This window comes from Trichosurus vulpecula, chromosome 9 (genome assembly GCF_011100635.1).
Source record: "Trichosurus vulpecula isolate mTriVul1 chromosome 9, mTriVul1.pri, whole genome shotgun sequence".
Classification (NCBI taxonomy): Eukaryota; Metazoa; Chordata; class Mammalia; order Diprotodontia; family Phalangeridae; genus Trichosurus; species Trichosurus vulpecula.
Window position 1 is genome coordinate 97900500 of NC_050581.1, and position 27122 is coordinate 97927621.

Sequence of the window (27122 nt, forward strand, 5' to 3'; positions counted from 1 at the left end):
CCCTCCTGGAAAATCTCTGTGTCTTCTATCTCACCATCCAGCAAATCTCAACCAATGCTTTAAAACCCAACTCAGGCCCCTTTGCTTCAATGGAGGCATCTCCAGCCCACCCTGATCCTTCATTCTTTGAATTCCTTTAATGCTTGCTGCCTGTGCCTCACAGCCTTCCTCCTCATTTTTTCCCTAGTGTGTTTTTATGTGCATATGTTTTCTGTCTCCTATGAGATTATAAGCTTCTCAAGGACAGGGTCTACGGCTAAAAAAGGTCTTTTATATCTCCCACGGTTCGGATTAATTGAATCAAAGTGACTGAATTTCTTTGGTATTTCTATATTGGACTGTGGACTTTTCATTGCTCACTTCATGCGCCTGCCAAATCCCTGCTTTATCCTATTTCCTTTCCTATGATATCAGTATAGGCCTCTCTCTTTGCAGATGCAACCACATATATTGCATAACCTGATAGTTGTCTGATGAGTTGTAGGGATATCGTTTTTTGTTTGTTTTCTGCATTGGGTTTTTTTTTTGTAGACATTAATGCTTTTCAGCTAAAGCATCTGTATGTGTTTAAATATACTTTTAAGCTATTAAAGCTTAAAACTGCACTAAGACTTTGGGGACATCCCATATTCTTAATATTTTATCAATGTCTTTGGGTTTTACAATCACAGTCATTTCTAGATGTACTCCCGTGACCTCTGAACCCTCTCCGCTGCCTGAGACACTTCCTTTGAAACAGAAGCGACCAAGCAAATCAACAGTTAAACCACACAGCACCCATGCCTGGTAGTACATGCAATATTCTATGCCCATTGTTCTTCCTCCTCTCCCACCTCTCGAATGAAAGGAAATATATTTCCTCATCTCTTCTCTGCAGCTAAGAGTCACTAGTGTCATCATACGGCACCTGGCTTTGTTTTCTTGTCATTTTTGGTGACTACAGCATTATAGTCTTTGTAGTCATAGTGCAGTCCTTATGTTTACTGTTTTCCTGGTTTTGCTTCCTTCATTCTGCATCAGTTCATAAAGTATTTGTGTATTTCTCTTAATTATTTAATTCACTATATCTTACAGAGCAAATATATGTCATTGCATTAATATACCACAATTTGTTCAGCCAATCCTCAATCAATAGGCATCCATTTTGCTTCAAATTCTTTTCAGCTGCCTAATATAGATCATGGTCTATTGGGTCCTTTAAGTTCCAGGTGGATAATGAATACGCTATGAGAGTTTTGGGGGGAGGGGTTGGTGGTGGCGGCAGTTTGAGGGCCAAAGGATAGATTAGAAGCACTGTGTCCAGGTGGTTTGGTTATCATAATAGTATTACTTTACATTCATATAGCATATTTAGCAGCTGGGAGGCACAGTAAATAAAGTGTCAGACCTGGAGTCAGGAAGACCTGAATTCAAATCCAGCCTCATCTACTTGGTAGCTGTATGACCTTGGGCAAGTCACGCAACTTCTGCTTGCCTCAGATTCCTCATCTGTAAAATGGGGACATTTTACATTTTACATTGCAGGGTTATAAGTGCCTGGCATAGAGTTTGTGCTATATAAATGCTTATTCCCCTTCCTTCTCCTTCCCACATTAAGGTTTCCAAAATGCTTTACGTCCATTAGCTCATTTTGATCCTTGCAACAATCTTTTTTTAAAAAAATTATAATTGTCATTTTATAGATGAAGAAACTGAGATTCAGAGGAATTGTGACTTGCCCAGGGTCACATGGCTAGTGAGTCCTAGAAGCAGGATTAGATTCCAGCTCCACCCTGATTCCAAGGCCACCATACTACTCCACAACGTTCCACTGCAGCACTTTGGGTTAAACATTTGACTATCCTTCCAACAAATGAACAAATAGAAAGGCAGCTGAGATGTGGTGAGGGCAAGCAAAAGCATTCTTTCCATTGGATAGAGAGCTATCTATCAAGACATGGCTTCCCTCCCACAAAATATAAATGAAGCAAAAGTCTAAAATCCGACGTTCTCTGGCTTTCATTTGGTCTTCTCCTCAGATCGTGCTTCTTTCATGTAAAAAGAATCATTTGTAACCTATTCATCCATAAGAACTCTTTATGGTAGGCACCCATGGAGCCATAAGCTCTGCCCAGGTAGCAGTCAGGAAATCTAGGAACTGAAAGGAACGTTAGAGGCCATTTAGTTCAGCTCCTGCCTGAGAAAGAATTCCACCCTTTCTGCAATATTTCCTATGAGTGGTCATCTTGTCTGTGTTCCAGGCATGGGGAACTCATTACCTCCCTGAGGCAGCCCAAGATGCAGTAGATTCCTGAATCTAGATTCACAAGACCTGGATACAGCATTCTTCAGAAGTGAATCAGGCTGCTTTGGAAGGTTATGGGTTCTACTTCATGGAGTCCCTTCCAGAAAAAAATTGGATGAACACCTGTTTGATATGTTGTATTAAGTACTGTACTTGCGAAATGTTTAACTGGCTCTCCAGGGGGAAAAACCTGTGTTCACAAGACATACTTTAAAGTTTAATCTGAATTATTAACATTTTTCTCCATCATTGTTTAAAGTCTAGAAATCAACAAAATGATAAATCATGCCCTAATCTGTAGCATACAGTGATTTCCAAGGTAGAAATACTTACTCTGAAAATTTAACAACCAGCTCTTGTGAGTCTGCACATCCCTGATTCTACCTGTATGACTCTGAGAAAGTAGTTCAACCTTTTTAAGCTTCATTTTCCTTAAAGTGAGAGGCTTAGACAAGATGACCCCTAATATTCTTTCTGTCTCTTTCTCTATGAAGCTATGGATAGTTCTAGTTGTCAGGAACTTTTTTCACCTTCCCTAGAGCTTACATCCACGTCTGAAACTTCCACCCATTTTTCCTAATTCTGACTTCTGAGGCCAAATCGATCAGGTGTAATCCCTCTTCCACGATGCCTCTTCAAATACTTGAAAACAGTTCGTGGTGCTTCTTTAGTCTTCTTGTGTCCCAGCTACACATCCCCATCTTCTCCAATTAGACTTTGTTTAGTAATTTCCAACCCTCTTGCTATTTTGGTTTTCCCTCTTTGGACATACCCTGGTTTGTCTATGTCTTCTCTAAAATGTGACAATGGGCATAATCCTCAGGATGTGGCCTCACCAAGGCAGAGTTCTCTAGGACCATAGGGAAACACTTACCCACCTCACACCCATCTTTGCCTTGGACAGCGTAATGGAGGTCTAGCACATTCATTGTACTGGGATTTGATTCCTGCTCCCTGACTGCCCAAGCTCTTTGGCAGTCTCAGGGCTCAGGTAGCTTCTGGGATCGCAAATCCTGACAAAAAGAAAGGCCACAACAGCATAACAACTTTGGGGATTCATAATTTTGTTGGTGTGGGATTATCTATTGACACAGATTAGGCAGTCTTCTTGAGCTGCCATGGCCAGAAAAAAAAAAATGTGTTACCTACTGGCTAGCCATCTGATGATGGACCTATATATGGTCTCTCTCGGCAAACACATATTCCATCCCTGAGTCTGTATTAATAGCTTCTTAAATTTGGTAGGGCATGCCTGAATTTGCACTCCACTGGTACTGCCTTTTAGAACTCAGGGTTACTTCCACAACATGGCATTCATATGTGAGTCCCTGCTGATATGTATGTGTTTTTTATTAAACCAACTAGAACCCACATTGGGTCCAAAGCAAAGACATTTAACCAAGCAACATAATAAAATAAGTAACAGGAAATATTCCTCCATACTCACAGGGTTATACTTGTACTGGTTACCACACCACCTACCAGTGGTGGAAAGGAAAGCACACGGGTATGTACATGTGGTTAGGAAACATACATAAAGGGGCATACATATAGGAAATATGGCGGTGAGCATGGCTGAAGCAATTCAAATCTCTAATAGTACGATACAGTTGGTGATGTCAACAATGTTACTCTTGGCTGGACTAATCCACTGAGTCATCCTCTGTTGCTTTCTTCTGGGCATCTCTGCTGAGCTGCTGCCGGACTCTTAAGTTGTCCATTGAGATGTGGTTTCTTCACTGAGTTGCTACTTTCTCTTGCCATCTACAGGTCTTTGCCCACAATGCAGCTATTTCCCAATATGGAGAGAGGTCTGCTGGCTTCTTAGCTTTTTAGCCATTTTAAGTCTCTCTTTTAAGTTCTGGCTGTCTCTAGAGTCTCTCTTAGTCTACACTCTTATCTGAGTTTTGATCTGAAATTCCTTTTTATCTCCTATCTTATCCCAGGGTCACCAGCCTGGATCCCCTTCAAATGATCCAAGAGACTTCACTTAGCAAAACTAGAGTTGAGGTGAAGGAATTCCTTTCAAAAACCCCATAATGCCCCTGGTCACTGTGAAAATCAACTTTGGAGTAAGACTGAAAGGAGTCAGGTGGTCTGTTGACCTTTGCCCAACTTTCCATCAGCAACCAAAATCACCATACTCCCTATAGTAGAATAAAAAAAAAATTAATGATGGTGATGATGACTGGATGGGGGTAGAAGGGGCAGTATATTTCAGGTTGTTCTTCCCAGGAGGGTCCCCTTCCTGGCACCCGCTTAATTGTGCCCTGGTAGTGCCTATGGGACTATTCTTGACTTCAAGCATCACATCAGGAAGAGTGGAGTTGATTCATCTAAGGACAGAACTTGGCTTTTCATTTCCATGGGCTTCTAGAATTCCCAGAGATCTACTTTCCATTCTCTACATCCATCAAGGGGATGAATGAGAGAAACATATGTAAAACAGGAGATGGGGGGTGGGGCAAGAGCAGCAGATTGTGGTTAAAGGGGGGACTCAAAGAGAGTGGTTGGGGGGGAAGCGAAGGAGGGAGATTTGGGAGAGGGAGCATTATGAATATGCTACGTGAAATTCAGCTTCTTATCGATTAAGCCCATTTGGTAGACTGCTCATGAACCTAATAATCAGATCCTGCTTAAGCTTGAGCTTCCCCGGTAATTGACTCTCGCATATTGATTAAGATGTTGTTGTGTCCCAGTATTTCTCAGTGGTAATGCAGCTGAGGATGGTGTTCTTCTCCCGGCAGGGCTCAGCACTCACTATACGGCTGTCACCACGCTCGCTTTAATGGATAAAGCTGTCATCCTAAAGCTGGAATGTCTTGCAGGCACAAAGACGAAATTAACTGTTCAATAATTTATGGGACATGGAAAAAACTTTACCCAACAACTCCAATTGATTGCTGTAAGTGTTTTGACTGCACTTGCCTGCTTTGCATAAAGTCAGCGACTTTGGGCAGCCTGATTTTCACTCAAGGCCATTTCCTGGCCCCTTTCACAATAAAAAGTGGAAGAGTGTTTACTGCATGCCTGGGATGGATTAGCTGGTATGAAGAGAGCTAGCAGGTAGGCTCTGATGCCTTCCTTTCCCACTTACCCTCAACTCATGGGTCATCCATGAGTTTGGCAGACCTTGTGGCCAAGTCACACAGGATCCTGGTAGAAGTGATAGCCTTGGTCCAAGTAAGACCAGCTACCAGGCAGACACCCACCCCATATCTCTCCCTTCTCACCCCTGTCTGCGGCCTGCTTTCTCCTTCCCCTGCACCAGGTCAGGGCCTCCTGGAGAAATAGGCTGTCAGTCACACCTAACAGGGAGGTAGTTTTGGGTCACAGACATAACACACATGTTTGATAGACAGGCTGGGTATCATTAAAACTGACCTCGCTTATTATCTAGGTTTTGATTAAATAACAAACTATCTCACTTATCCCACAGGTACCATGAGACATGCTTTTTCCCCTCTTAATCCACTCCCTTTGTAACCTTGAAAGGGTGAAAAAAGGGGGAGGGAATCAAGGTAGCAAACTCATAATCTGCATCTTTTCTGCATAGCTCAGCCTTTTAAAAATATAATAATATCCTTTGAACATGTCTCTGTTTTATCACAGGATCTTTATTGAAGTTTTAATCAACGTGAGCAGCTGACAAAATAGTAGATTGTAGATATTCTTGTACATTATGTATCCTCCTCGTGAAACTGGAAAAAAAAATCATAACATTCAAAGGAGAGAAAATAAACATCCCAGTTTAAAAAATAAATGAATCTCACTAAATGGGGTGAATCCTCTTGTAGCTGGAGAAGGGCCAGCAGCGTGGCAGTAGGACAGCGTCCATAGAGTTTGGAGTCTTATTGAGATCATTAACATAAGATAAATAACCATCTCCTTTTGTCACCCACTATGAATGTAATCAATACTTCAGGCCCAAGTCCAAAGACTCCTTCTCCACAAAGCCACTGCCAGGGGCCATGGACCACACTAACAACTCTGTCAGGAGGCAAACAGGCTGCTGTCTCCATGTCTAAAGTCAAACCCACTGATCTAACCAGTCTTTATTCCTTTATTTCATCTATAGACACCTTCATCTTGTCCTGTTTTCTCTTTTTTTCCCCATTGGCTCTCCCTCCCTCTGCTAGTATCTGCTTTTATCTTGTCCTCAACCATTCCGAAGCACCCCTATAAGGTAAACTCTCCCTTTGGTGTCCATGTGAGGGTGTCCAAAAGCACCAATAATGTTCTCTTACAAGAGGAGAAGTGTCTTTGCTCCTCTCCCATTCACAGGAAAGTATGATTTAGAACTGAAAGTAGCTTTAGAAATCACCTCCTAGTTCAACCCTCCTCATTCTACATATGGGGACATCATAGGGGAAACTCTCCTTGTTCTACAGATGGGCACTTCAGAGGGGGGAAATGATTGGTCCAAGGTTCCACGTGCCTTCTTGTTCCAAATCTAGTGCTCTTTCTACTACATCATTTCCATGACCACTTGTCCAAATCTGGCTTATGACTGAGGAGCAAAGATCTCTCTCCATTCCCCCACCCATGTAGCCACCCCCATTCCATGACTACAATAATTTAAATGGAAAGAACAATAACAAAACAATAAAAGATTTCATGCTTTAAAATTGTAATGATGAAATTTCATCCGGAAGAAGAGATATGAGCTAGCACTTTTCCTTGCTTCTTTGGAGGCGTGAGGGACAATGGGCATGGAACATCACATGTAATGGCAGACATTTTTATACGTTGATCAATTTTACTGAATATTTTTATCTTGTGTTTTTCTTCTTTGTTATAAAGATGGCTCTCTGGGATGAAAGAGAGATACTCAAGGAAATGTGGGGGATAAAAAATAATAATAGTTAATATTTGTACAATGCTTTAAGGTTTAAAAAACATTTTATAAATATTATCCTGTTTTATCCTTATCATAAGTTTAGAGAGGTAAGTGCTATTATTAATCCATTTACAGAAAAGGAAGCCAAAGAAGAAAGATATGTTGTGACTTCCCCAGCATTGAATGGCGAGTAAGTGTCTGAGGCTGGATTTGAACTCAAGTATTCCTGACTGCAGACCCAGCACTCTGTCCAGAGAGCCATCTTGCTGCCTCTGGAAAAAAAGATCCATACAATTTTTTTAAAGTTCTTGATACCTGCCAATAAAGTAGCTTTCTCAGAACATTTTCCTCTATGGTGTCAAGAAACTGGAGGTGAAGAACCAGCAATGGCCACGGAGCAACTGGTAGATTTTTCTGCCCCTGATGTAGCAGAAGCCACCAACGCCAATTTGGCAAAAGTCTTTGTGTTTGTGCTCTACTGACACATGCCTTCAAAAACCAAGGATGAAATGTCAGACTCAATGTGTATGTGTGTTGGGGGGAAGAGCTGTACTGGGAAATGATTGGTATAAAAACCAGAAGATATCAATAAAGTTGTGGCTGTTTTTGTTTTAAGGAATCTTGCGAGATAGGCAGTATGTACCTTTCCCATTTTACAGATGAGCAAACTAAATCAGAGTGAAGCAAGGAAGCTTTGGAGTAATTTGAACAAAACAATAGAGTGTCGATTCCCCACTTCCCACCTTCCAGTAGAATATATAAATGACAACTCTACCGGTCCACATTCATGCAGTACGGTACAATGGATGGAGCACCGAGGCTGGAGGGGAGAGATCTGAGTACAAAGCCCACGGCAGGCATTTACTTGCTGCGTTACTGCAGGCAAGTCATAAAACTCTGAGAGCTTTAGTTTCCTCACTTGTAAAATAGGGATTTGTACTGAATTTGTACTAAATGTCTCACAGGGTTGTTGTAAGGAAAGCACTTTGTAAACCTTGAAATGTGGGTGGTTATTATACTATAAGCTCATTCTCCTACCGACTACTTTTACAGAAGGTACTGTAGACAATTGAATGAGAAATTCTCCCTTTTTTTGTCCATTTTATTTGGTAGAATGTCAGCCTTTATGTTTGGTTACATCTGTTTTGATTTTGAATTCATTTGTAAACTCCCAAGAAGTAGGGAGGTTTTTTTTGTTCATTTTGGTAGAGTTCATAGAATCATGAAATTTTGAGCTGGGGGTACCTTAGCAATAATCTGCTGCCTCCGTGTCTACAGTCAAACTCACCGATCCAGCCGGTCTTTATTCCTTTAGTCTACCTATGGACACCTTTATCTTGCCCTTTTTTCTATTCTTCCCCATTGGCTTATTTTACAACTGAAGAACCAGAAAGGAGAAATGATTTGCCCCAGATCACACAGGGAATAAATGACAGTTAGAATTTGAACACAAATCCTTCACTTACCAATCCAGGGCTCTTTCACAGGACAGCTCTGATGACTAAGGTTCATACTTCAAAGATCTATAATTTCCCTTCATGGGTGCTTTCTCCACTGGTGCCCCTTCAAAACCCTCTACTCTTAAGTAGACAGTTTAATGTGTTGCTATGTTTTCTTCTAAATCATAACTTGGTAGCCTACACTGGGTGAGGCTTGCTCTTAGCAATACTGATCTTTGAAAGCCAACCCACTACCAGGTTTGTTCCTAAAGTCTTTTCAGCTTGGTGGGGCTGTCCAGAACTTGTACTCCCCTGGCACTAGCTTCAAAAACCCAAAGCAAACTCCAGACCACAGAGTTATCAAAGGAGGACTCCATACACAGAAAGGACCCAGGAAGCAACATAATATATTGGAAAGAAATCTAAACCGATGATCAGAAGATCTGAGTTCTAATTCTGGCTTGTCAGGGAATGTTGGACAATTCACTCGATCTTTCTGGGATTGTTTTCTCATGTGTAAAGTGAGGAATTTGGCTTGGATGATCTCTGAGGTTCCTTCCAACTCCAAAGTTGTTTGAGTTTCTGAAATAGGTCAGGACTTCAACACTTTTCTCAAGAAACCACCAGATACCACAAAATATAGAGTTTCAGCAAGATTCCCATCCCAGCAGGAGCTCACTAGGCAAATATCTTATTTGTTCAATAAGCATTTATTCAGTGATGGCCGTAAGTTCATAATCACAGCACTACCTTAAGTGCTAGGAAAGGGTTATGCAAAAATTAGAAAATATGGTGCTTGCCTTCAGGACCCTTACCTGCTTAGTGGAGAAATAAAATGTACATTATAAAACTAAAGAATAATTACAAAGTCAAGTATGTATGATGGTTTATTGCTATATAAATAGCAGAGGTGAGTACTGGGTTAAGGGTCAAGGGTCAAGGAGTAATTAGGCTGGGTCATGGCTTGTTGGAAGGAGTCTTGAGCTGGATCTGAAGGAAAAAGGAGACACAAGACATCATGGAAGAGTTGGGAGAACATTCTAGGTGAAGACAACTGAGGCATGATGCAAAAATGAGCCAGGCACTGTCAAAGCTGGAAAGACTGTCGAGAAACCATAAATGAGAGGCAGGTAGGGAAGGTTAGGTTGAGTTTTGATTTGTTCTCTTAGAAAAGAAGCTATATGTTCTTGCTTGGAAAATGACAAGATATTAACAATATTTGAGAGTGATTATTTTGGCAGCTTTATGAAGAATTGACTGGAACACGGAAAAACTAGAGCCAGGAAACTGTCTAGAAGGCCAGTTATCCAAGGATGAGGTTACAAGGGCCTGGAATAGGGTAAGGGATACTGAAATGAAAACAAAGGTTAAGTTGAATTATCAGAATTTAGTGGTTCCTTATGGGCCTGAATGACCCTAACTAATATTATGGAAATACTTATGTCATGCTGGCCATCTTGGCAAAAAGACCGTGCTGCTTCAGAGAATAGTAGGTTTCCCTTCAGTAGAGGCCTTTAAGCTAGGGAGGGATATCCAGTATGGGGAGATGTTGTAGAGGCAGGTCTTGAATGGGTAGGGCTGGATGAACTTCTGATATTCAGGCCAGGAGAGGCAGAGCTGGGGCAGGGAAAGACCGAATCCGGAACAGAGATTTTGACTCTTCTCTCCATCTAACTTCTTCTGCTTCCCAGGAGCTCAGGAAAACAGAGGTTAGCATGCCCTGCCCCTGGGAAGATCAGTAAACATTTATCCTTGTGGGCTCCCTGGAGAACTGTTGGAAAAGCTATCTAACCAAGAGCTTGTCTCCCCAAGTTTCCACTTGATGTCCTTGTCATTGCTTCCAGTTGTGGAAATGGAAATGATTCATTCTGGGAACCCCAATAAAATTGGAATGGAATAATTGATGCACTATAAGACACACCTGCACACTAGTGAACCTGGGAGTCACTTAAATTTGATTTCTCTGCCTTCCCTTAACTCCTGTCATTTACACCACTGGCGTGGTAAGACTAGGAAATAGCCCCAGGGCGGTCACTTTTCACAGGACTCTGTGTGGGAGGTATCAGTCACCTGTAGTTCCCCCGTCCTTGTCTCCAGAGGAAATGGGGTTTATATTGTGCTTGTCACAGAAAATCAAGCTCTTTTTTTTTCATTTGCTTGCTTACTATTTTGTCAGTCAATTTTCAAGAAGTTAAACTAAAGTTAAACCAAGGGTTCTCTGGGGTCACATCTGTAAGAAACACATCCATTTCCCACACAACCCACACTCCAAAAGACAAAGTCAGAAACTGAAAGAATGAGAAAGAAGCGAATAATAAATCCAAGTGGAATGGCCTATATTTGCTTTACTCCCTTCAAGGTGCTAATCCAGTGTTATTGAGAATGTTCCAAAAAGGGGTCCCAGATGGAAACACAACTGTACCAGCCTTCCCTGTCTTGATATACTACATTTTCATTCATTCCCCCTTTGAGAAGCTTCCCTCCAATTCCATGGGATAGAAGGAGGTTGCTGATCTCCCGTGCACTGTAGGGAGCAGGAGCTTAGCCTGAGCCGACAGCATGGGCAGAAGCGGCCAAGACTGGTAATGGCAGTACCTTTGTGGGCTGTGTGCGGCTGCTGCTGCTTTGCTGCTTCGGCTATGGCAACGAGTAGTGTCTGTTTGAAGTCCAGTCCTCAGGAAGGAGACCCAAGAGGGCCTGAGCTGGGCCTGTCTGGATATCAAAGTCCAAATTAAAAATTTATTCCAGTGTTTGAAAAAATTCCTGACCGAAAACTTCATATGGATTTTAAAAAATCTCCCTTGTCTCTCGAGTAGCTCCAATTGAGGACTTGAGGATTTATTTCTGAAAAGGGGAGGGGGGTGGGGAAAGGCTCAAATAGTTTTATAAACTGACTCAGGTCAGATAGTTTTTAGCTAAATCACCATGAGGCGAGTATTCTGTGAAACCACCCTGGGCAAATGGGAGGCACTTGCTTTTCGTTCTTTCTCCTTCTTACATTCACAGTATTTTTTTCCCCTTTCTCGTTGGATACCGGGTCACCTGGCTAGGTACGGCTAAGAGCTGCCAGGCACAGAGTGGGAGGGAGAGAGACCATTTTCCCTTCTCTGCATCTGTGCCACAGAAATGCAGAGCTGGAAAGATGAAAAGCCTGGTGGGATCCAAAATAAATAAATAATCCGATGGAAAAGTGGGAAGCCTAAAAGTAATTACAAAATCATATAAGAGTAGGTCAAGAAGATAACTGGGACAAAAACAGAGAAGCTCAAATAATGAATAAAAGAGCAAGCAATAAAGTCAAACAAAGGGCATTCACAGGGCCTTAGAATATTTGGTATCATCCTCATAGGGATATCCTCAACCTCACCTGATGCAGCCTGGTGTAGCAGATTCAGAGTCAGAAGACCTGGTTTCAAATCCCACTAAATTCGGAGTACTACATTCAGAGTGAGAAGACCTGGGTTCAAATCCCACTTCTTCTTGGAGATCAGATTTTGACTGTGAAGGGACCTTAGAGATCATTTAATCCAAGGGTTCTTAGTCCTTTTTGTATTACAGATTCCTTTGGCACTCTATTGAAGCCCATGGACTCCTCAGAATGATGTTTTTAAATTTATAAAATAAAACACAAAGGAACAAAAAAGAAGCCAATTATATTGAAATACAGTTATCAAAATATATTAAGAAAAAAAACAAAGGCAGAGACTCCTGGTTAAGACTCCCTGATTGGGTTCAACCCCTTAACTTTATTTTACTTTCCTTTTTTACTTTTAATTTAATTTAAAATTTGATTAATGAAAGTTGCATTAAAAATGTTTTTTAAAAAATTTAATTCATGAGAAAACAATTTGCCCAAAGTCACACAACTAAGAGCTAGAATTCAAACCCAGGTTCTCTAACTCCAGTTTTTTTCCTCACTGCCTCATGCTGATTTTCCTTCTTATCTTGTGACCCTGAACAAGTCATTTTCCATCTCTAGATCTCAGTTTCCTTATCTAAAAAATGAGAGGTTGGACTAAATTCAGAAGTATACTGGATCCAGTTGTACTGATTCTGGAGAGTCAATGGTTAAATTTCCAGTGCAAGGAGTTACACCTCAGAAATCCACAGAGGCTACAAATCAGGGCTTGATTTTTATAGTTTTGTTGATTGCCTAGAATTAAGAAAGTGAAGGGGGAAATGTTAATAATGAAGATAAAACTGAAAAGTGCATCATGAGTACATTTTTTGATAGCTGGTTGTTAAACATTTATACCAGCATACTCCTGCATCACTTGAAGTTCTCCAAGGTCCCTTAGAGCTTTAAATCTTGTGATTCAGATCACAGCATCCAGATACTTTCTTATCCTGTGCAACTCTCACTGATGTTTTACCATAAACTCCCCAGAGACGATCTACCCAACTCACTGGAAACCTTTCCTTTCCTTGTTCTTTTTATATCTTTAGGATATCAGCACAAATACCAAAAGGAAAAATGGGACATTCATAGGTGGAGAAAGAAAAGAAAGGCAGGCTTGAGAAACTACTTCAGAAAGAAAAAAAAATCCTAAAAGAAAACTGAAATGGATATTTTAAGATCACATGGGAAAGAGAAGGACAAAACGTACAGTAAAGAGATGGAGACAATGTATATAATAGGACACAGTGGAAAAGATGTTTATTTACCAAGGCACAGGAGATGGAGCAGGGGCGATTGAAAGAGCCACTGCTCGATTTAATAAGTACCTCAATCAACTTGTTGGGATCGTCAGAAAGGGACACCAGCCCTAGAACTGGTCATGTATCCTGGCGCCTTGCTGGGAAGGAGGAGGTGACACTAAGAAGACAGAGCAGACTCTTCAAACGTCCGGGGAAGGAGGAGACGCACTTGTCATTCCCCTCTTTGTAGTCTATGAGAATGAGAATCTACCCTTCAGCCTGGGCACTTTTTTTCAGGGTTTTGTATACCTTGGAGTTCAATCTGGGGAGTGTTTGGGGAGTGGGGCACGGAGCCAGGGGGCAGCTTGTAGCCATAGCACATGGCAGTATAGGAGACAAGCACTCACTGAAATTTGAGACCCCAGATGACTCCAACTTTTCTGTTTCCTTTTATGAATACAGGTCAACAACTAGTGATGCTTAGAAGGAGACATTGCCAACCTAGCATCACTCCGTGGGTTGCGAGTTCCTGAGTCTCCAAATTGAATGACAGTTGCCCAGAAGAAGAAAATTTCCAGAAGAAGAGGCAAACTGCCAGGATCACCCCGATCTTGGAGGACTACGGAAAGCCACTTCCTGGATGGGCAGGACGTCTGGACCTTGTCAACTCTCTGGGATAATTTTGGCCAATTACTTAGTGCAAATTCAAGATGAATTCCAAATATCTGGTTAGCAGTCCCACAAAGTCACCTTTACCTTCTAGGAGGGAATACAGTTATCCCTTCCACATTGCTAGGTGGGGGAAAGGTTAGGGGTTCGGTGGCCCAGGGATCTAGAAGATCCCCATAAAACTTTTTGGCCCTCCCTACCTACCGGAGAAGTCTGAATTATTATGGTATTAAAAGATAACGTATGTGGATATTATCCAATACTATGCATATTTTTTATGCATTTCCGAGTTTTAAAATTCCGTGTTGTCTGCTGGCTTTGGCGTATTGTCTGTGGCTTCTGTAAAACTCTCAAAAAATTCCCATTCAATTTCTTATGCAGACCTGCGATATTTCAAAACCGCTATGCGAAAGTCAAGATGGGGAAGGGACAACTGTATAATGAAAACAGTGAATTGAGCGTTTTGTGTTTGCTGTACATATTGTTCATATGTCTTTGAGAATTTGCATCTTAAGCAGTTTTTTTGTGTGTGTGAAATGAAGGCTTTCTCATACCTGATATCTATATTGCACATTGCCTGTACCTTTGTGGGAGGGAAACAAGTCACATAATGCTTCTGAGCCTCAGTTTCTCCATCTGTAAAATGAGTCTAATAGTTAACACTTTATCTCACAGGGTTGACTTGAGAATCAAATGAGGTAAAATATATAAAACGTTTTGCAAGCTATAAAGCATTACGTAAGTGATAGTTATTATTAACTAGGAGCAATGGGTGGAAATAACATTTAAATTTTGGCTTGAGGCAAAGAACAACTTTCTAGAGATTAGAGATTTGGAATAGCTTTGTTATTAGTAAATTAGATTGCCTTTGGAGGTATTGGGTTCCTCCTTATTGGAGGTCTTCATACAAAGGCTGGATAATTATTTGGCATGTATGCTATAAATACAGCAGCTAGGTGGCACAATGAATAAAGCACCAGCCCTGGAGTCAGGAGGACCTGAGTTCAAATGTGACTTCAGACACTAAGCTATGTGACCCTGGACAAATCACTTAACCCTTTTTGCCTCAGTTTCCTCATCTGTAAAATGAACTGGAGAAGGAAATGGCAAACCACTCCACTATCTTGGGCAAGAAAACCCCAAATGGTGTCATTGGAGAGTCGGACTTGACTGAAACAACTGAACAACAAAAACAACAAATGTAATTAGTGGCATCCTTTATCAGTATGGGTTGGACTAAATAGCCTCTGACGTCCCTTCTAACTCTGAAATTTGGTGATTCTTTGAGTCTAAGATTCTGTGAAGGTAAGACTCCTTTCTCAGCTCAAATGAGCATGAAAAAGATAAATCTCCCAGAATTAGGTTATGATGTCGGGAGGCTGTGAGGGTCTGATATGATTAATTGTAATTATCATTTATAATTTATAATCATAATCACTTCCCTTCTAGAACATCTTCATCATCTTTCACTTTGGAAATGCTCTGGTTTCCCAGTAGACTTGTGGGGGAGGTGTTATTAGACCCAGACAGTTAAGCCAAGATAGGAGGGTGGGCTCCTCTGTAAACCAGGAGATATTTGCCAACTGAGCCCCTACTCACTCACAATTGACATAGAAGCCTTGAAAATAAGTATTCGATATTTGTCAGATCACACAATTTGTTTATCAGCCTGTCCTGTCACAAAGGTCATGCTGGTAATAAAATTAAGCCAATTAACATAATTGTACTTGCTTATGAAAATCATTCAGTGACATAGTAGACAAAGAACACCAACATACCTTGCCTTATGGCATAGGAGAGTTCAAGAAAATAAAAGACATCCAAATCAAATTCTTGTAAATTGAATTCAATTTCAAGTGAACTAGGGGAACTTTTTCTTTAAGGGGAGACTGTGACAAATCAAAAAAATTGTTCCCTGGTTAGGTTATTCTTTAATTCCAATGTTTATTTTTGGAGTTTTCTTAAAGAGGAAATCCCAACAACGTTGTCGTCTAGTCATTTTTCAGTTATGTCCCATTCTTTGTGACAACATTAAAGGTTTCCCTGGCAAAGATACTGGAGTGGTTTGCCATTTCCTTCTCCAGCTCATTTTACAAATGAGGAAACTGAGGCAAACAGGGTTAAGCGTCTTGCCCAGGATCACACAGCTAGTAAGTGTCTGAGGCTGAATTTGAATCCAGACTTCCAGATTCTATGCCCGGTGCTCTATCTACTGTACCACCTAGCTGCCCCAAATTCCAACAATGCTGGTTACCTTTCCACTGCAGAGGGCCGATGCCTCAGAAGGAAAATACTGCTCCCGGCTCATGCCAACACACTATTTATTTCAGTGGAGTTCTCTAATGGGATAGCTTGGGCATCCCTGCCTGGCCCATGCAGCTTGACCTGGTTCTACTGCCCACAGAAGTTTTACGAGGTCCACTGAAGCCCAAGCAGGCAAAGCAGTCATTTGATGGGGGCAAAGCAGCTGTATCAACTCAGATCAGAAAAGCTTATGTAGGCAGTAATCTTGGACTATGCATTTGTGCAGCTTGAAAGTGAATTCAACATATTATTCACGGCAACACTGAAGCGAGCCAAGTTAAACAGTGCACTCCCTGAAAGAGTTCATGTACTGATTTCCAGAAGGAATTCCGATTTGAAGAGACGCTTTAGGGTTGGGTGTTTTGTCGTCTTGGGGAGCAAGGGTTGATCCCTCGTTTTCTTGAAGTTTAACAACAACAAAAAAGGAATAGCTAACATCATGATGTCAATTCATTCCAAGGGAGCATCTGGCTATTCTGCCTTTCTGCAGCTCAGGAATACAGACTACTGGTGGCCACGCTCTTGGAAAGCCTTACTTTGGGTCATACACTTGGGTTCAAAAAAATTAACTGTACAAGTACAGGACGGGGGAGATGTGGTTTGACATAAACTTATAAGAAAAGATGTAGAGGTTTTGGTGGACTGGAACTCAATGTGAGTCAACAGTATGATATGGCAGCCAAAAAAACTAACGTGATCTTTCCATAACCGAAGAAGAATTTGTCTCCTAGTGGTTAATTTGCCGGTTATGATCCTCTTTTTAGTTAGCTAGCCTGATTCTTGGATCACAGACACAGTTTTTCACTGGTTTCATGAGCTACATTAAGAGAGACATAATGTCTAGGTCTGGGAAGGTGATAGGCCTACTGTATCCTGCCCAGGTCAAACCACACCTGTAGTGTAACCCATCCTGCACAGTAAGACCCGACAGAGAACTATTAGAAGCCAAGTGATTAAATGGATAGGGCACTGCCTAGAGTTCAAATCCTACCTCAGATATTTACTAGCTACATGGGCAAGTCACTTAATTTCTGTCTATCTCAATTTCCTCAGCTTTAAAATGGGGATAATAATAGCACCTATCTCCCAGGGTTGTTGTGAAGATTAAATGAGATAATATTTGCAAAGCACTTAGCACAAGACACAATAAGTGCTTAATAAATCCTTCCTTCCCTTTTCCCTCCTTCCTTCCTTCCCTTCCTTCCTTCCTTCTATCCCTCCTTTCCTCCCCTCCTCTCCTTCCCTTCCTTTCTTCTTTTTCTCCCTCCCTCCCTTCCTTCCTTGTCTCCCTCTCTCATTTCCTTATTTCTCTACCTTCTTTCCTTCCTTTCTTCTTTTTCTCCCTCCCTCCCTTCCTTCCTTGTCTCCCTCTCTCATTTCCTTATTTCTCTACCTTCTTTCCTTCCTTCCTTCCTTCCTTCCTTCCTTTCTTCTCTCCTTCCTTCCTCCCTCCCTCCCTTCCCTCCTTTCACCTCCCTCCCGTCCTTCCTTCCTTCCTTCCTTCCTTCCTTCCTTCCTTCCTTCCTTCCTTCCTTCCTTCTTTCCTCTGTTGGCATAGTCTTTAAGACCTCAGGTCAAATCTTCATCCTGCAGAGCAGATGATAAAGCACTCTTCCCTCCTAATCAGTAGATGGGTAGGGGGACCATGAATATAGAATTCTGTATAAACTGGCAGACATATTTGCTTGTTTAACTCTTTCTCTTTGTTACGAGGTAGGGTTCAAAGAAGTGGTGATTATAGAGCAGACTAGGAAATGACTGGTATAAAAAACAAAATGTATCAACCATATTTTTTTTAATGAACCCAGGGTCACCTCTGTGCCACAGTAAAGCCACAGTGTTTAGCACTGATAAAATTACTAGTCTAGAACAAAGGAGGTTATGTCCTTGTTGCAATCAGACTGCATCTGCGATATTGTCTTCAATTCTAGGTACCACATTTAGGAAAGGCTAGATTGTAACCGGAAAAATTATACATATTTCTAACAAGAGGTTTTTTTCTGTTTTTTTTTGATGGGCAGGGAAAGATGGGAGAGAAATTATTAATTGTTGTTATTTGAACATAGGATTAAAATTTTTATTAATTGCTATATTGTTAATTTAATATAGAATTTAAAATTTTCTTAAAAGGCTTAAGGTAGGTGGGGGAATCCTTGGAGGTGATATCCATCTTCAAATATTTGAAGAACAATTGAATGGAGGAGAGATTAGTATAATAATAATAATATAAATATGTTACAAATATATTATGTTATAATTATATTATATATAATTATTATGTTATAATTATATATAATATGTTATATTATATTATACATAAATAAATATAAATAATAATCATTCCTTTTTTAACCCATAAAGGCAGGAATTGAAGCAACAGGTAGAAATTCCTGAGAGTAAGGCTTAGGGTGACTTGGGCTGACTTGGGCTGACTTTGCCCTTAAGAGATGCCCAAAGGTGGCTGCTTTGGGAAGAAGGATATTCTTACTCTTTATTGAAGGACTTCATATGAAAGCCAACAGACCACTTACTTGTCCAGGATGTTGCTGGGATGATTCTTGTTCAGGTCTGAATTGAGCTAGAGTAGACAATCACCACAGGCTCTTCTAACCATGAGATTCAGTGATTCCATAATTCTGTGGGTGGTGTTTGACCAGGTCAGCAAACCCACCCGTGAGGGTGGCTGCCAATACCCTTTGCAGCTGCATGTCCATAGAGATACATTTCTTCCAGGCTTTGTTATTCCCATTCCCCAAGCACAGAGAATTAGATTCCCTCTCCCTACTCACCCACCATGAAAATGTCCATTTGAATATTTTCTTTGTTTGGTCCCCAAAGAGGTGGGGCTCTTGTTTTGTTTTTTAGCCTGGGTAAGAATTCCAGGGATGGTAACTCTATTTCTCAGTGGGGAAAAAATGTGTTATTCCAAATTACTTTATTTTTCAGCCTGCTCCCTGCCTGCTCCCTGCTTCTAGGACCACACATACACAAATGTGCACACTTGCACGCACACAACTCAAATTTTTTCCATCCATCTCTATTTGGGGGAATCAGTGGTCACTGGGTCTCCTTTCCAGCACCTGCAGGAGAAGAATGAGGCGAGTCAGTGGCAGTAACCCAGAAGCATCCCTTCCCACAAAAGAACAAGCTACACTCCCTGGACAGCAATGGCTCTCCAGAGGCCACATTCAGATTCAGGGCGGGGCCTCAACAAGAAGTAACAGGGCTTCGGAACATCTTTGTTTCTGCGGGTCTCTCTTGGGCCAGCTATTCTCTAAGTTGATAGGAACATCTGCCCCACAAAGTTTAGCAATCTATTTTATTAGTGAGTGACAACTGTCCCTTAATAAAGTGCTATGCTCCACCACAGTGACCACACAAATAGTTAACAGAGAAAGATGTTTTAAGAATCCCATTACCAGATATTCTAGTTGGTTTTGAATTGGTTGATCAGAAGAGCTAAGATTTGCTCCAAGTGGAGGTAGGTGGTTCCAGCAGATTAATTTGCCAATTGTTTGGGGCACCCTCATTCCTATCACATCATTTATTAATTCCACAAACTTTTGGGGAAAAAATTCTTTGATATCTTTTATTTTCACATCACCTACATTTTCTAAATGTTTTCCTCCCTCTGTCATTTGTAACTCAGAAGAAAAAGGAAAGAAAAAAAGCAATTCAGCAAAACTAACCTACCAACTGAGACTGGCAGACTATGCGATGTAGGGTACCCATATTGCTCTGCAAGGAAGGAAGGGAGGTAAATTCTTTCGTCACTTTTTTGGAGCCAAGCTTAGTCATTTTAATTGCATAGCACTCAGTTTCAGGGTATTTTCCATATACATTTTAATAAATATTTATTGTGTTCTCTATATTCCAGGCACTACATCAGGCCTTAGGAATATAAAGACCGAAGCAAAACAGTCCTTGTCCTCAAGAAGCTGCCATTCTAAGTAAAAACTGAGTGTTAGAAGAAAATAAGCCCCAGAGGAATTTCTTCAGGGATCAAGGCAATCTTCACAAGGGAGGTGGCACTAGAAATGAGTTTTGAAGGAAGAGAGGGGGTTTTATGAGGTGGACGTGAGGAAGAAGTGCATTCTTAGCATAGGCGAGGCGCACAGATTAAAGAACTAATACCATGTACAGGGAAGAGGAAGTAGGTCCATTTGGCTGGAACATAAAATACATGAGGAAGAGTAACGAGCAATAATAAGCCTGGAGAAGTAGACAAGAGCCAGATTGAGAAGGCGTTTAAAATCAAACAGGGATGTTTATATTTTATCTGAGAAGTAAGAAAGAGACACTGAAGCTTTTTGGAGCAGGGAAGTGGTATAGACAGGCCTATACTATAGAAAAATCAATTTGGCAACTGTATAGTGAATGGATTAGAGAGGGGGAAGAGTCTGGGCTCAGGAAATTCAGTTAGGAGCCCAATGTAATAATCCAGGCGAGGAGAGATAAGGGAATGGGAGTGGAATTTATTTTGAAGGCAAAGTAGGCAAGAGTGAGCAACATGTTGGCTGCAGAAGTGCGGGACAGTGAAGAGTCAAGGTTACCACCAAGGCTGCCAAACAGAAGAATAATGGTGCCTTCCCAAAGGAGATAGGAGAGGGTGGTATCAAGGGCATAAGTGAAGGAGCTGGAGTTTGCAAGGAGAAAGGCTATCTTTCTATCTAGTAGTTTCCTGTTTTAACTAATTATTTCTGTTAAGTAGGTGTTAAACTCAGTTATTTTAACCTGCTGAAGGAGTATAACCTCTTCCAGTGCCCTATAAATTATGGCCCCTAGGACAAAGCTCCTATTGCTTCACCCTAGTTACAGATCCATATGAACTAGTGCCAATCTCTGTGAATAGTTGTATTATGGTGTTGACAGGAGGCAAGCCAATAGAACAACTGGTCTCTTGAGGTCCCTTCTGGGTCTCTGATCTATGATTCTTTCCCTCCTGGAGCTACCTGCCTCATTCCTACAAGCATTTTATAGCAATCACCCCTAAATGAGTGCCCTTCTTAAGCTCTGCCCAGGTTTTTCTTGTTTGAAATGCCTTTCTTTTTGGATCAGCAGCTGAAAAGAAGTGAGGGATCGAAAGCGTGAGAGTGAGATAATTATAGGAGGCTAACCATTTTCCTTGAATTTATTTTATATATATGACATGGAATATTGACCTTCATATGTAAATCCTTATGTGAACACTATGCAAATTAGCACGTGTAGCCAGAATCACTGTCACTTTTTAAAAATAGGATAGCCAGGAACTCTGCTGTTATATCCTTGGGTTTCCCCAAGGCCATAAGTGCATTTTCCAAGCTACATGAAAACGTGAATTTCTGTGACCTTTGAAGAATAGAAATGACTCTTAGACCATAACAGGAGGTAGAGATAGTATGGAGATCCAGTCACTGCGCGTGCTTTTATCCCCAAACCGTACAATACCAACTCATATAATTTGCACTAGGAAAGATACAGATTGCATACCGCATGAATTGTATTTCAGCAGTTGTTGTTAAACACTGGCACTGGTGACCAAGACAGTTTGAGAAATCTATGTCCACAGACTTTCATGAATAATACAAAGTTGTATCTATCATGGACGTCTCAAAAGCGGTTATGTCCTGAGATTGAGGGATGGACAAGGCTGAAGTCTTTCTGTTTCTACAAAATTCTGCAGCAGAAAGCCCATCCATACCAAGTATATATAAGAGAGAGTTCAAAGAGTAGACAGAAGGCAGTGGATAGAAAGAGTGGATAGGAGGGGTGGAGCCAACATGGTGGCTAGAAAGCAGGGACTTGTATGAGCTCCCCGCCCCAGGTCCCTCCAAACACCTATAAAAATGGCTCTGAACAAATTCTAGAACTGCACAACCCAATAAATAGCAGAGGGAAGCAGGGCTTCAGCCCAGGACAGCCTGGCTGGTCACAGGGTAAGGCCTATCACACGGATCTGGGAGAGGAGCAGAGGAGAGCGCAGCATGAGCTGCCCCCGCACCAACCAGACCAGGAGGCGGGCAGAACAGGCCCTAGTGCCCTGAATCAGTGAGCTGTGGCAGTTACCAAACTTCTCAACCCACAAACACCTAAGATAACAGAGAAGGTTAGTGGGAAAACCTGCTGGGACAGAGTAAAAGGAGTTTGCGGTTAGGCCACCACCCAGGGGCCAGTGGAGGTGATGCAGCTCTGAGGCTGCTTACAGAGCTACAGCTGCAGTTGCTTCTGGCCCCAGGCCCACCTGGTGGGAGGAATTAAGTGGCAGATCAGAGCAGGAGTGTAGAGCCAGCTTAGATCTGAGTCTAGTCCAGGTTGGTGGTTCTTGGTGGAGGAGTAGCACTGGTGTGGCAGAGCTGGCTGTGTAGAAATAGCTCTGAAAACAATGGCACAGCCCCTCAAGCTTGGGACAAAGTACTCTCTACTCTAAAAGTAGTCATACCCCGACAAAAAACTCAAGGGTCAAGTAGTTGGCTGGGAACATGGCCAGGCAGCGAAAATGGACTCAAATTCAGACTCAGACTTGGGAATCTTTCTTTGGTGACAAAGAACACCAAAACACACAGCCAGAAGAAGTCAACAAAGTCAAAGAGCCTACAACAAAACCCTCCAAGAAAAACATGAACTGGTCTCAGGCCATGGAAGAGCACAAAAAGGATTTAGAAAAGCAAGTTAGGGAAGTAGAGGAAAAATTGGGAAGAGAAATGAGAGTGATGCGAGAAAACCATGAAAAACAAGTCAATGACTTGCTAAAGGAAAGTGGAAGACAATGTGAATTATCTCTTTGGGAAAACCGCTGACCTGGAAAATAGATCCAGGAGAGATAATTTAAAAATTTTTGGACTACCTAAAAGCCATGATCAAAAAAAGAGCCTAGATAACATCTCTCAAGAAATTATCAAGGAGAACTTCCCTGATATTCTAGAGCTGGAGGGTAAAATAGAAATTGAAAGAATCCACCGATTGCCTGCTGAAAAACATCCCAAAAAGAAAACTCCTAGGAATATTGTCACCAAATTCCAGAGCTCCCAGATCAAGGAGAAAATGCTGCAAGCAGCCAGAAAGAAACAATTTGAGTATTGTGGAAACACAATCAGGATAACACAAGACCTAGCAGCTTCTACATTAAGGGATCAAAGGGCTTGGAATATGATATTCTGGAGGTCAATGGAGCTAGTATTAAAACCAAGAATCACCTACCCAGCAAAACTGAGTATCATGCTCCAAGGCAAAATGTGGATTTTCAATAAAATAGAGGACTTTCAAGTTTTCTCAGTGAAAAGACCAGAGCTGAATAGAAAATTTGACGTTCAAACACAAGAATCAAGAGAAGCATGAAAAGGTAAACAAGAAAGAGAAATCATAAGGGACTTACTAAAGTTGAACTGTTTTGTTTACATTCCTACATGGAAAGATGATGTGTATAATTCACAAGACCTCAGTATTAGTGAAGAGAAAATATATACATATAGAGAGAGAGAGACAGAGGGCACAGGGTGAGTTGAATATAAAGGGATGATATCTGGAAAAATGGAATCAAATTAAGGGATGAGAGAGGAATATATTGAGAGAGAGAGAAAGGGAGAGATAGAATGTGGTAAACTATATCGCATATATGGCAAGAAAAAGCAGTTCTGTAGGAAGGGAAGAGGGGGCAGGTGAGGGGGAATGAGTGAATCTTGCTCTCATCAGATTTGACCTGAGGAGGGAATAACATACACACTCAACTGGGTATCTTACCCCACAGAAAAGAAGGAGGGAGGAGATTAAAAAGGGGGGACAATAAAAGGAGGGGCAGATAAGGGGAGGAGGTAATCAAAAGCAAACACTTTCAAAGAGGGACAGAGTCAAGGGAGAAAATTGAATAAAGGGGGATAGGATAGGAAGGAGCAAAATATAGTTAGTCTTTCACAATATGAGTATTGTGGAAGGGTTTTACATAATGATACGCATGTAGCCTATGTTGAATTGCTTGCCTTCTTAGGGAGGGTGGGTGGGGTGGGAAGAAGGAGAGATGTGGGACTCAAAGTTTTAAAAACAGATGTTCAAAAAAAAGTTTTTGCATGCAACTAGGAAATAAGATATACAGGCAATGGGGCGTAAAATTTAACTTGCCCTACAAGAAAGTAAGGGAAAAGGGGATGGGGGGAGTGGGGTGACAGAAGGGAGGGCTGACTGGGGAACAGGGCAACCAGAATATATGCCACCTTGGAGTGGGGGGGAGGGTAGAAATGGGGAGAAAATTTGTAATTCAAACTCTTGTGAAAATCAGTGCTGAAAACTAAAAATATTAAATAAATTAAATAAACAAATTTTTAAAAAAAGAAAGAGTAGATAGAGCACTGGGCCTGGAGTCAGGATAGACCTGAGTTGAAATACAGCCTCTTAATTTCTGTTTGCCTCACTTTTCACAACTGTAAATGGAAATAATAACAGCACCTACTTCCTAGGTCTGTGACAAAGCGTTTAGCACAGTGCCTGGCATGTAGTTGTCATTCAGTTGTTTCAGTCGTGTCTGACTCTTTGTGACCCCATTTGGGGTTTTCTTGGTAAAGATGCTGGAGTGGTTCATCATTCCCTTCTCCAGCTCATTTTACATATCAGGTAACTGAGACAGACAGGGCTAAGGGACTGTGACACCTAGCTGCCCCTATACAGTTAGCACTATATAAATGCCAGTTATTATCATTATTATTATTAATCCAGAATGAGCAAATTTTACGTTGGTGCCGCAGAAAGGTATGATTCTCTTGCTCTGTTTTTACAGGGAAGACAGTGCAGTGCAGTAGCAAGCGTACTAAATGTGGAGTCAAAAGCCCTGGGTTTGGATCCTGGCTCTACTACCTATGACCAAGCTGTGTGACCTTGGGCAATGACTTCACTCGTGTTCTCCATCAATATCCACACAATGTCAAGAGATCTAGAAGATGGGGCAACTGCCTACGGAGAAAAGATGGAAAGACAAGGACAAGAGTCATCTGGGATGAGAAGTCGTGGGTGAGTTGTGTTCTGTAGATGGAAGACCCACATTGATGAGCTCACAGATCCACCAGAGGGTGGAAATCAACAGCCCTGAAAAGTAAATGTGACAAAAAGACATAAGCTAAAACCTAACTTCTCAAGACAAATGTTTGCTACCTCCCTTTGTGTCTTCCTTAAGAACCAAAGGGGGAATACAGAAGCCTTTTAGTCCACTGAGCAGCTGGCTTCTTCACAATGTTATTAGCTAGTGACCAAATTAAATTACATTGGCTGTGAGTCCTCCTATGTGGCAGGGTACAGTCAATGCGTGATGTCTCTTTCACATTCCAAATAGATGTGGCTTTGATATTTAAAGGGAAACTCTTCAAAAACTGTTCGTCTTCATCTGGCATGCAGAGAGAGTATGAACTGTTTTCATCACATGCACACTTGGCCTTTGCTTGGGGGTCTTCATGATAACTCTGCAACCTTTAGAGTGTGCCCTGGTTATCCCGGCTGCAGAAGGCTTCCTTAGATAAGAACAGTGCAGCTTCTACTCAGCTGTTAATTACTTTTCAGAAGCACCTGGGATAAGGAGGAAATATATTTATCATATACATACATAAGGCGCACACATATTCTCTGATCAAAGGAAAGAACACTTGAATTTAGCTTCAAAGGGCTTGGATTCCAATCCCAGCTCAGTTACTTACTTCCTATGTGACATTAAACAATTTGTATGACCTCTCAGAGCCTCAGTTTATTCATCTGTAGAATAGGGAGTTTGAACTAGATAATCAGCAACTTCTTGTCCAGACTTTGGTCCTATAACCCCGTCTTCAAATCCATATCTCCCATTACCAGTCTTGTCGATTAAATTCTATTACATAGGCTCTGTGGTTGATGAAGTGAATTTTGGGTAGGGGTTTTTGGGTAAAATGTATATTCCACATGGGATGTCTAATAAGCAAGAAGCTTGAGGAAAGACATAGATAAAGATCTCTGGAATCTTGTCCACCTCTGTCCAAGGGATGGTGTGATTCCTGCCTTGAGGTGAGCAAGAGAAGAGAAATGAGGCTGACCACTCCATTTTATTCTGAGAGAGGGAAATCTCATACTATTATGTCTATGTACTCCCATAAATATTGCTAGTGTAGGGGAACAATTTTTTAAGTTAAAATTTACTTCCTGGTCATTATCTCTTAATGGGGAGAGTAATACAAGTACTAGTTACACAAAAGATCATCACAAATAGTGAATAGTGAATAAACCCATTTATCCAAAGAGATAGAAAACAAAAACCAAAATTTCCTTAGATTAGAGTATACCAGAAAATACATGAGAGTAAATGAGTTCTTCATGTAAGAGTAAGCTGAGATATTGCTTAACCAAGAGAGAGGCTTTGATCTCATCCAAGGGGATATTTCCCAAAATCTGCAGAGAGGCAAACTGGACATCAAGGACATTTTGAGAAGCCATTGTCCCCTTACATTTCTTTCTCCTTCCTGGAGTTGTTCCCAAAAAGAATCTGGAGCAATGCATGAATTTCTCAAAGAAGGAAGAGTGTCTCTTGTCCCCAGAATTCTCCTGCCTTGATGCAAGCACAAAGAATTGAGTCATAATTATCTCCAACAATTAAAAGAGTATTATGCAGTATTCCAGTGCGGCTGGAAAACAAGATTATATTTCTTTTTGTTTTGACCTGTAATTTCACCTATGTAGCAACTCCCTCCATCAGTGAACATCCACGGATGTATGAACTACTTGGGACAAGTGATAATTTTGATATGTTTTTTTTTATTTTTTGACAGCAACGGTCATGTGTCTATACTTCTACTAATTCTAGCCTGACCCAGAACTTCTGACCTTGTCCAGATGAAACCAAAATAAACTGGGTTTTCCACCTTTCATTAATTTGATATCAGTTGAGCGTTAGACTTCAACGAATACACACATTTTCTGGAGTCAGGAAGGACTGAGTTAAATCCAGCCTATAATGCTAGCTGTA